The following is a 12,580-nucleotide window of genomic DNA, read 5'->3' on the forward strand; positions in this document are numbered from 1 at the left end:
ACCAATGTCATAAAACAACATGTGCACTGCTGTTTCATGAGAAACTATTTGTTCTGCAAGCCTTCACCTGAAGTACAATAAGATATAAAAAAAAAAAAAAATCACCTCAGATACCTTATCTGTATCTCCGGTGGTAGATTAGAATGAACCATAAGCATAGTTTAATCCAACCTTCCTCTTTTACAGATATTGAGATTTGAAACCCTGAAACTTTCCTGTCATTCCTTTTCTGATTTAAATGAAAAAGATGAAAATTATAAATTTCTTTTCATAAAATAATAAATTATAAGTATTCCATTAGAAAAACTAAGGATGGGAATTTAATTCACAGAAGTGAAATGACCAATAAGCACGTGAAAATGTTCAGTCTCATTAGTAATTCAAAAATGAAAATTAAAATAAATGGGTTAGCAATTTCCTTCGATTGAAGTGATAAAAATAAAAATGAATTATCATACCCTGTTGTGGAAAGCATATGAGAAACGTGAAATCTCACATACTGTTTATGGGGCAGAAAATTCCTAGTATCTTCCTGGAAAACAGTGAGGGATATGTGTATATATACACATGTATTATGTGTGTGTGTGCACACACGTGTGTGTGTTTGCATACATAGATGTTATGACCTAGATTTCCAACTTCTAGGCATTTATCCTAAGAAGCAATCACAGTTTTTACAGTGTTTAACAATCAATATGTTCATTGCAATGTTACTTTAAAAATAAATAATAATAAAAAAGACCCTAATTATCCAACAATAGGCAGTTGACTAGTAATTCAGTATAATATACCATGGAATACTGTATATCTATTGAAAACAGGGCTGTGCAAAAATATTAAAGATATGTTAAATGTTTAAAATACATGGTTAAGTGCATAATTCAGTTTGCAATCAGTCTTAGTACGTAAGTCCATATATGCACACCAAATATAGATTTTAATGCATAGCAAAAATTTGGAACAATATATATTCCAAAATATTAAGAGTGATTGTCACTTACGTTTGTACTAACAATAAAATATGTATTTTTAAATTGCATGCGGAAAGTTAAAAACAAAAATTCAAAACTCTGATGTCATATTATAACTTCCGATTACCAAAATTGAGGATTTCCTCCCACTAAAGTTAATTCTATGCCTACTAACCACCACTCATCTGTCAGTTCGTTGTACTGTGGTGGCTTTTGTGTTGCTGTGATGCTGGAAGCTATGCCACCAGTATTTCAAATACCAGCTGTATCACCCCTAGTGAACAGGTTTCAGTGGAGTCCAGACTGAGACAGACTTTGAAGAAGGACCTGACAGTCTACTTGTAAAAAATTGGCCAGTGAAAACCTTATGAATAGCAGCAGAACATTGTCTGATATAGTGCTGGAAGAAGAGCACCTCAGGTTGGAAGGCACTCAAAATACGACTGAAGAAGACTTGGCTCCTCAATGTAGAGTTGATCTTAATGATGTGAATGGAGTCAAGCTTTCAGGACCTTCAATTGCTGATATAGCCACACTCAAAATGAGAAGAAACAGCTGCAAACATCCGTTAATAATCAGAACGTGGAGTATAAACTAGAAAAACTGGAAGTCTTCAAAAATGAAATGGAAAACATAAAGATCTATATCCTAGGCATTAGTGAGCAGAAATGGACAGGTATTGGCCGCTTCGAATTGGCAATCATATGGTCTACTATGCAGGTGTAAAAATGGCTTGAGGACAGTGTCTGACTTCCTCCAATCCCACAAGGGGGAAGGAGAAACAAGAACCACAGCCCAAGGCTGATTCCTATGACGTGGAGGTCAGACATGCCTCCCTCCTCTCTCTGCCATCTCTATCAATTCTAACACCAACTGTCCCTTCCACAGCACTCTCTACTGGGTTTGATAATTCATTGTAATGGCCACACAGAACTCAAAGACCATACTCACAATTATGGGGTTTATTATAAGGGAAGTAACAGTTACAATTCAGGCTCAGGAACACTCAAGATACAGTTTTTCCATTAGGATAGCCTCTTCCCAGCTGTGCTTGCAGGCATACCTCTCCCCGGCTCTCAGTCTGCCGAAAGAGACTCAGCTTTCTCTCTCCGTGGGCCAGGAAGCCCACCATGTCATCTCCTGCTGCTAGCTCCCTGCCGCTGGGTCTCTTGTGCTGGTCTCTCCTTCCTTGGTGGTAGGCTCCTCCTTTCTGCCCTGGAATTGGCGCTCTTTTAAGACAAAACTGGCCAATCCCCTGGGTAGGCCACAATTACCCTATCACACAATCACCTGGGTGAGAATTGTAAGACCATGGCTAGAAAGGCCACATACAAAAGTAATTAACCTACTGCAGTAGGCAATGACAAATTGAAGAGGAATGGGGTCACCATTTACTGTCAAAAAGAACATTTCAAGATCTGTCCTGAAGTACAATGCTGTCAGTGATAGGATAATATCCATAAACCTACAAAAAAGACCAGTAGATACAACTATTATTCAAATTTATGCACCAACCACTAAGGCCAAAGATGAAGAAATTGAAGATTTTTACTACCTTCTGCAGTCTGAAATTGATCAATACACATTGATAATTACTGGCAGTTGGAATGTGAAAGTTGGAAACAAGAAGGATCAGTAATTGGAAAATGTGACCTTGGTGACAGAAACGACTATGAAGATTACATGACAGAATTTTGCAAGGCAAACTATGTATTCATTACAAATACCTTTTTTCAACAACATAAACAGCGACTATACACATGGACCTCACCGGAGGGAATACACAGGAATCAAATAGACTACATCTATATAGAGAGACAATGGAGAAGACCAATATCATCAGTCAGACCAAGGCCAGGAGCAGACTGAGGAACAGACCAACTATTGCCAATATGCAAGTTCAAGTTGAAGCTGAAGAAAATTAAAACAAGTCCATGAGAGTGAAAATATGACCTTGAGTATATCCCACCTGAATCGGAAAGTATCTCAAGAATAGATTTGATGCCTTAAAAGCTAATGACCAAAGACCAGATGAGTTGTGGAATGACATTAAGGGCATCATATGTGAAGAAAGTAAAAGGTCATTAAAAAGAGAGAAAAGAAAGAAAAGACCAAACTGGATGTCAGAAAAGATTCTGAAACTTGCTCTTGAATGTACAGTAGCTAAAGCGAATAGAAGAAATGATGAAGTAAAAGAGATGAACAGAAGATTTCAAAGGGCAGCTCTAGAAGACAAAATAAAGTATTATAATGAAATACGCAAAGACCTGGAGTTATAAAAACAAAAGAGAGGAATATGCTCAGCATTTCTCAAGCTGAGAGAACTGAAGAAAAAATTCAAGCCTCGAGTTGCAATTTTGAATGATTCTATGGACAAAATATTGAACGATGCAGGAAGCATCAAAAGAAGATGGAAGGAATACAGAGAGTCACTCTACCAAAAAGAATTGGTCGATGTTCAACCATTTCAGGAGGTAGCATATAATCAAGGGCTGATGGTATTGAAGAAAAAAGTCCAAGCTGCATTGAAAGCATGGCAAAAAACAAGGCTCCAGGAATTGATGGAATACCAATTGAGGTGTTTCAACAAACAGATGCAATTCTGGAAGCGCTCACTCATCTATGCCAAGAAATTTAGAAGATAGCATCCGTCGAACCAACTAGAAGAGATCCATATTTGTGCCCATTCAAAAGAAAGGTGATCCAACAGATTGCCTTTGAATTATGGTGTTGAGGAAGCATATTGAATTTACCATGGACTGCGAGAAGAATGAACAAATCTGTCTTGGAAGAAATACAGCCAGAATGCTCCTTAGAAGCGAATATGGTGAGACTTTGTCTCACATTCTTTGGACATGGTATCAGGAGGGACCAGTCTCTGGAGAAGGACATCATGCTTGGTAAAGTAGAGGGTCAGTGAAAAAGAAGAAGTCCCTTCAGGAGATATACTGACATAGTGGCTACAACAATGGGCTCAAACATAGCAATGATTGTGAGGATGGTGCAGGACAGGACAGTGTTTTGTTCTGGTGTTCATGAAGTCACTATGAGTCAGAATCGACTTGACAGCACCTAACAATAACAACAACATATCCACTAAACAGCTAAGAAAGGAGTGGTCCGGTACCTAAATGAATTGTAGTGGTGGTGCAGTGGTTAAGTGCTTGGCTGCTAACCAAAATGTCAGTGGTTTCAATCTACCACCGACTCCATGAGAGAAAGATGTGGCAGTCTGCTTCCTTAAAGATTATAGCTTTGGAATGAAAGACCAGGCTTGCTGGTCTGACAGACTGTAGAAACTCCTAGTGTATGGCCCCCAGACACCCTTTTAACTCAGTACTGAAGTTACCCCGAGGTTCACCCTTCAGCCAAAGATTAGACAGGTCTATACAGCCGACAATAACACACATGAGACATGTTCTTCATAGTTCAATCATGTATGTGAGACTAATGGGCACACCAGTCCAAAAGCAAAGATGAGAATGCAGGAGAGGACAGGAATAGTGTCCGAATGTAAACAGGGAAACGGGCAGAGAAGGGGAGAGTGTTGGCACATCACAGGGTTGGCAACCCACGTCACAAAACGATTTGTGTATTAACTGTTTAATGAGAAGCTAATTTCCTATGTAAACTTTTACTTAAATCACAATTTAAAAAAAAGATTATAGCTTTGGAAACCTTGTGGGAGCAGTTCTACTCTGTCCTAATGGGTAGCTGAGTCGGAATCGACTAGATAGCAACAAATTTTTGTTGTTGTATAGTAAACCACATGGCCAAAAGAACTTACTGGTGTGAATTGCTCAGTGTTATGAGTTATTTAGGCAAATGGAATTTAACATATTCAGCTCAGTATTAGTAAACCTAGATTTTGACTCCCTAAATATACAAAATTTTACGATTTCCCCTCGGCAGAACGTAAAATCACAAGGGAAAAAACAAAAAAACCTGTACTGACCTTTTCACATCCAAAGACTCTGTATTAATTTCTTGGTGCTGCCATAACAAATTACTACAAACTTGGTAGCTTAAAATTTATTCTTTTACAGTTCAGGGGTACAGAAGTCCAAAATCAAGGTAGGTGTCAGTGGGTTTGGTTCCTTCAAGAGGTTCTGAGAGAGAAATCATCCCAAGCCTCTCTCTTAGCTTCTGGTGGTTGCCAACAATCCTTGGCATTCTTTGGCTTGTAGATGCATCACTCCAATCTCTGCCTCCATCTTTATATCACTTTCTTCTCTGTGTGCCTCTGTATCCTCTTCTCCTAAAGACATCCATCATTGGCTTTAAGACCCATACTAAATCCAGGGTGATTTTATCTGGAGATCCTTAACTATTTCCATCTGCGAAGGTCTTATTTCCAAATAAGGTCACATCCTGAGGGTCTAATGGAGGAATTTGGGGGGAGTTACTGTTCAACTCACTACAGACCCCTTTTATTATTTTTCCTCTCAAGGACAATCATTTTGAATTGTATCCTCTAATAAACTTTATTTATTCAAAAATAAGTGATTCATTTCTGTATTTTTTATTCATCTAAGTTATGTGTGTCAATTAGAGCTTCTAATCAGCATGGGATAACCCATCATCACTCTAGTTTGGTATTATTCCAGCTAAAAGCAAAGAAATGGAATGAGTTAATTAGCTTGTTATTGGGAAAAGCTCACAAATATCCATTCCCATCTTTATGGAATTATAGGAGTCTGGACTCCAGATTTGGGGTCTTCATTCATGCTGTTACTTCTTTATGTATATAGTTATGAGAATGCAGACATAATCTGAGCAGTTATATTTGTAACTCTACCTGATAATTATATAATAATTACAAAAATGTCACACACTCATTTTTTTTTTTGAACAGAAGAGATTAAAAACAGCCAGTAAATAGCCTCATACTCATAAATAATTGAAAGCAAGTTTTGCAAAGCCTCTGCCTTCCTCTCTCCTGCTTGGTGACTTAGCTTTGATAATGCCTGTCGCATTTCTAGACATTGTGGAAATGCCTTCAATACTACAGAATACCGAGGAACCAGGAAGTACTACACACTGGTAGCATGGATGTGGTTTGGACTTGTCACCAGGATATATCTAATAATGTCTATACACTTACTTCATAGTATGCAGAAGTAATTGATTTTCCATATGAATCTGCAGTACCGCAAAACGTACAGGGTTTGATCCCATGTTTTCAGTGCCTGTAAGATACATGGGTATATTTTTTTGGCTGTTAGAAGATTGAAAATGCCAGAATGCTTCATTTGGATGATTTAAATATTCAGGTGTAGAGACTCAAGCTGTTTTTTTTTTTTTTTCTAACAATCCTCTATTTGTGAGGCAGGTGTTTTGTGTGCCTGTGTTTTTCACTAGGATAACGAGACATCTGCAGTAACAAAGTAATCCAGAACTATAACAAGGATATTGAATCGTTGCTATCAGTTTTATTGTGGAAACCCATGTCAGCTAAATTTTAAAGTGCAGTTTTTAATTTTTGAGTGCTCTTCAGAGAAGCTTGTTTGGAATAGAATTTAAGGGTTTTCTTGTGTTTCATGGCCAATATAGAATAAACATAATGATAAACATGCATTGGTATTTTATGGACTGAAAATTGAAATGATCACATAGAAATTTTATAACAAGGTTAACATTAGGGGGATAAAAGGAAATTTTATTGTCTAAATAACAGACTATTCCTTACCATAAATGCTAAGAGATTAGAAATAGAAAAGAACTGCAGACCTTGAAGGCTCTTAGTATTGGGAATAAAACCAGGCAGAGGGTAATCTGCTTTTGAGAATAAGACATTTATCACAGCCAAGAAAAACATTGCTAGTTGTACCACACTCCCTTTAGAATAAAATTATACTTAGAAGCAGCCAGAAAACACACACACACGCACACACACACACACACACACACACTCACACGAGATGAAACTATGAAAAAAAAGACAAAAAATTGCCATGGAGTCGATTCTGATTCATAGCGACCCTATAGGACAGAGTAGAACTGCCCCATAGTATTTCCAAGGAGCTGATAGTGGATTCGAACTGCCAATCTTTTGGTTAGCAGCCACAGCTCTTAACCACAGTTTAACTCATCCACGCCCCTGGGACCCTTGTTTTACAGAAGGTGTAACTGAGGTCTGGAGAGTGACATTGCTAAGATCTACCACTACTTAAGGGAATGATCGCAACTTGGTTACAAGTGTCCTGATTCCTAGTTAAGTGCTTCTTATACGACACCATGTCGTCTTCCCTAGCTCACTTGATTGTGAATGACTGTGGCTATTTTGTGAGTCAGTAAAAGATAATTGATATTGAAAATTATTGTAACATTTATAATAATAGTAACAGCAACATCTATCATTTGCTGAAATTTTGATACACCAGCCACTATGCTAAAAGCTTTGTATGTTTTCTAATTTAGTCTTTATAAGAATTTTTGATTTACATATTCCTACTTTATTGATGAGAAAAGTGAGGCAAAGAGTTAAGGTTAGCAAGTTTTTCAAGGTCACACAACTAATAAGTGATGGATTGAAAATTCAAACCTATTAGCCCAAGAGACAGAATGGGCCACATAAATCAGAGACTTCATCAGCCTGAGACCAGAAGAACTAGATGGTGCCCAGCTACCACCAATGAACATCCTGACAGGGAACATAACAGAGGGTCCCTGATGGAGCAGTAGAATGATGGGATGCAGAACTCAAATTCTAGTAAGAAGACAAGACTTAACGGTCTGACTGAGACTGGAGACGCCCTGGAAAGCATGGCCCCTGGACTCTCTATCACCCCAGAACTAAAACAATTTCTGAGCCCAACTCTTCAGACAGGGATTGGACTGGACTGTGGGACATAAAGTGATACTCGTGAAGAATGTGCCTCTTAGTCAAGTAGATACAAGAGACCAAAGGGGCAGCTTCTGTCCAGACATAAGATGGGAAGGCAGAGAGAGTTAGGAGCTGGTTGAACGTTCATGGGGAATCAGGGGCGGAGGGGAGGAGTGTGCTGTCACAGAATGGGGTGAGTGATCGGGGTCTCATAACAATGTATGTAAAAAAAAATTTGTATGGGAGATTAACTTGAAAAGTAAACTTCACTTAATTACAACAATTAAAAAAAAAAAGAAAATTCAAACCTAATTCTGCCTGAATTGAAAACCCACACTCTAATCTCTTCAACTGTAGGTCATGTGTTAGTGGACATAGGGCATGGATGAGTGATTGTATGAGTATATATAAAGGGATATAGGAATAATGCAAGAATGAAAGGAGATATTTATTGGATAATGAAAATTGAAGATTATCTTTGCACCTACGGAAGCTGAAAAACTTGAGAAGAGATTAAATCAAAACTTTATTAACCAATTGGTTTTAAAAATTATTGTTTAATATTCCTACTAGCGCAACTCAGGAAACATACCCCAGATAACGACCACTAGAAATACAAGCACACACAGAAAGCCTTTGATTACAGACTTGCCTCCCTCTACTCCACTACCAACGAATGAATGCATGAATGAATAAAAGCAGCATTGAAAGGTCTTTCAATATCAGCTATCAGGGTTGGGCCAGAAAATTGCTCTTTCATGGAGGTTGTTAGTATAGCTTTTGAAGATACCTGTTCTTCCCAACAGAGTAACATGTTTTCTAAGCAATAAAACAACGTAACTTTCTTTAAACGGCATTTCAGGTTTTATTGATCTCTTACTGGGTTCACTGTCAAAATAAGATAAGCATCTATTCCATCCTGCCTGCCTAGTATTCATTTTTCAGTTCTGGGTGTAATTATTATAAACAGAGATTCCTTGCATATTTATAACGCTTTATATTTGCTGTTGTTGTCTTTCTTGGGCCTCAGTCTTGGCAGGGGGAGCCTTTGAAGAGAACAAAAGGGTCTATATGGACCCCACAGGAGATAGGACAGAGTCCAGAGTCTTTACTCAAGGGTAGACCAGGCTCTGACTAAAACACCACAGAGTGCGCTTGCTTAATTTCTCTGAGCCTTCTTATTCTAATCTCTAAGATAGGAGTAATAGTATAGCCTGTGCCTAAATCACATGGTATTTGAAAATCAAGTTAGAAAACAACCTGCAAAGCACCATACAAATGTTAGTTAACTTTGCTTATCAAACGCTTGATTTTATAAATTACAAGCAGTTTGCCATCTGATCTTCACAGGAACACTAAAAGGCAGAAGTAAGTATTACTAACTCCTTATTTTAGATGAGATGCTGAGATTAAAGAGCTTTCAGCACATCTAAAATTTGCCCCTCACAACAAAGAAGCAGGAACATGTGCTGCCTAGAGTTCTGAAGGTGATTCCTAGTGATTCCCAGACTGTTTATCTTAAAAAAGCAAAATTTCTGATTCTGCTTATCACCTCATCCTACACTTACCTAGACGTAGAAAAGGGTCACAGGTTAGACTCTGTTGTTAAGGATTTGGTACAGAAAACACTAAATTTGGAATCAGAAGACCTGGGTAAATATATTCCGAAAGAGGAATTCAATTTTCTATTTCTTTTTTCTTTTGATCCCAATGGGGGCATCTAAAATCTCTAAATAATATTATAGTAAAACAGATTCAGTATGATCTAAGGAAGAAGTTTTCTAACAAGCAAAACTATTGGAACCTGGTTGGCTCTCTTAGTGAATTTCTCATTCCTGAAGGTATCTCTGGTTCATTTATAGGACCACTTTGTTGGATATACAGCACTTGATGAACCATCTGATTAGATATTACTTAATATTGGGAATCTATGTGCATTCTTAAATGTTTTATTATACTTAATCTTGCATTTCTAGTGTTCGTACTGAGAGAGATTCCACTCCTACATTCTAGAATAAATGGAAAGTGAAGGACTTTTAGATAAAATATAGTACTTCAAAGAAATTTGACAGGATTTTCAGAGTTACCTAGGGCATTAATCTGTATGGGTGCTAAAACTTCACTGCAGAGAGTGATCTGAGCAGCTCCCCTAGTGTATATGGTTAAAAGGGATATTCTGATAAATAGCTTGGGCTGACCAGGTGAGATCCCATGGGGAATGCTTGAAAAACATACTTGGTCTCTAACCTGCTTTCTGATGTCCACTTCAAGTTATTAGCAAGTTTTGTTTTATTCAAAATGGATTTCATGAGACTGAAAAATCCTGAATTCAAAATATAGAAATCAAAATTTGTCAGAATTATAGGGAGACGTTTGCATATTAATATATAGTGACATATTTTAACTAGCTTCTAACAAAAATTGATGGATATACATACAGTTACTTGACATAAAAGTCAAATGAATGGAACCAAGTACTGTTCATCCAGAAAGATTCTTATTTATGTGTCAAAATATTACACGTGATAAAATGGTATACCAGTCGGCGTTCAATTGGAGAAACAGAAGCAGTAGGAGCTAAATATTTAGAAATTTATTGCAAGGAATTGGCGTACTTGATTGTGGGGCCAGCTAGTAAAAGTCTGGAATCAGTAGGGCAGGCCATCAGGAAGGGTAATCTGGAACAAATTCTTTTCTTCAGGGAAGCCTCAGACCTATTCTTAAGGCCTTTCAACTGATTGAATCTGGCTGACCTAGATTATCTAGGATAATCTCCCTTACTTAAAGTCAACTGATTGTGGATTTTAATACCATCTACAAAATGCCATCATAGCAACACCTGGATTATTGTTTGATTGAATAACTGAGGACATTAGCCAAGCCAAGGTGTTACATAAAACTGACCATCACTGATGGTATTTCAAATCAGTTGATGGAGACAGTACTGGCATTGTTTATCCATTATAGCAAAAAAAAAATGAAGTTAAATCTCTACTTTGCATAATATAAAAGAGTATATTCTTGATGAACAAAAACTCTTGATCATTTCAGACAAAACCACTATGAAAGGCCTGGGCTGTGATGACTAGATAGGCATTTCTTCCTGGGGTTCTTTCCCTATTAACATTTTAATTTCCCAGAAGAGCTCTGCAATCCTTCTGCTTAAGTCATCAGCAACAGTGTCTACAAAAACAAACCAAACCCATAGCCATCGATTTGATTCCGACTCATAACGACCCTATAGGACAGAGTAGAACTGCCCCATATGGTTCCAAGGAAAGCCTGGTGGATTTGAACTGCTGACCTTTTGGTTAGCAGCCATAGCTCTTAACCACTACACCACCAGGGTTTCCAACAGTGGCTAAGAAAAGCTGCAAAATGTTAACAAATGTCAGATCCAGGGCATGTTAACTAAAGGACAAATCTAGGTGAGTGGGAGCCGGCTTGAGGCATGGCAAAGCCCTTTTTTTCAAAAAAAGTTTATCTCTTTGCCACCTTGTTGATGATGCTGGATATTGTCTTTAACCTCTCTTTCCTCTCTACTGCTTTACCAGCTCAGCTTTGTCAGATCTTTCAACAGTTATTTTTGCATGTGCACCTTCCACATGCCAGGCACTGTAGGGGACACTATAGATACACAATTAAAACACCAATAATAACAAAAATAACAACAGCACTACCAGCAATATTCTCAGTCCATGTCTTCATGGAGATTACAGTCTACCTTATAAAATTAGAAGCTTTTTAAGAAGGCAGCATATTGTGTTGTAGATAGCTTTTGTGGGTAAATGTATCAAATTGTCTTCTCTAACAGTACTATTATTGCACTATTCATTGAAGCCAGCTGCCCCTTGACATTAACAATTCCTTTCTAATCATCACTTAAAACAGCACCTCCTATTAGTAGTAAGTTAGAATCCCCCTTAATATGAGTTTTACTCATCTTCCAAGGGAAATAAAAACTACAGATATGTGATTTTGTATATGATATAAGCACCATTTTCCCAATGATTTATTGTATTTATTAATTTTTTGGCCCAAATTTTTTTGCCGTTTCAGATTAATAGAAAAAACAGAAAGAGATTTCATTTCTATCAGGGTCACTCAACTCCTTGAGGATGAAGGAGTTGTCAGTTTAAACCGAGTCCTCAATATCTCAAAAAAAAAAGTCATATGGTCTTTTGACAAGTGCCATTTGTTTTACCATAATTTGTCATGTTAATGAGCTGCTACTTTGAGATTTAGGTGAGAGGAAAGTTTATATCAAAAATAACCACATTTCAGAGTAGTGATCCATGGGGGCTTTTCAGTCTACCTGTACTATCTGTACTTTCTTAGGTAAATTGTAAGGTCATCACTGTGTACAATGTTATGTATCCAAATTATCAAAGACATTGGTTTTCTTCATGCTTATGGAAGCTAATGTAAAACAAAGTATGCTTTGTGATGGTTTGGAGAGACAAAAGCCCTAGTATTTTCTGCTGAAGTGCACTAGCTTTGGATTCTTCTTTCTTGGCCCCCAAAAAACATAATCACTGACCTTGAATGAATGATGGAGACATAAATTTTCAGACTGGTCGTCTTGATTTATAGGCAGGGCTCTTCTGGACTGTGAGGAAAAATGATCCTTGCTGTTTTTGATTATTTCTTCATCCTTCATAATTTATATTCTACATCTGCCCTGAGGCTATTTTCAAGGATGTATTTTTTTTTAAAAACTGGAAAAAAAATAAATGAGAATATATGAAAAATAATTTGATTTCTTGCTGTTATATCCCTGCCC

The 12,580-nt window shown here is 37.4% G+C and overlaps 1 protein-coding gene across 1 annotated transcript in view; it reads left to right on the forward strand.

Moving 5' to 3' along the window:
• DCC (DCC netrin 1 receptor) overlaps nucleotides 1–12,580 on the forward strand; it is a 608,075-nt gene that overhangs the window by 478,826 nt on the left and 116,669 nt on the right. The window lies entirely within an intron of this gene.

Source organism: Trichechus manatus, unplaced genomic scaffold, assembly GCF_000243295.1.
Source record: "Trichechus manatus latirostris isolate Lorelei unplaced genomic scaffold, TriManLat1.0 scaffold00063, whole genome shotgun sequence".
Taxonomy (NCBI): domain Eukaryota; kingdom Metazoa; phylum Chordata; class Mammalia; order Sirenia; family Trichechidae; genus Trichechus; species Trichechus manatus.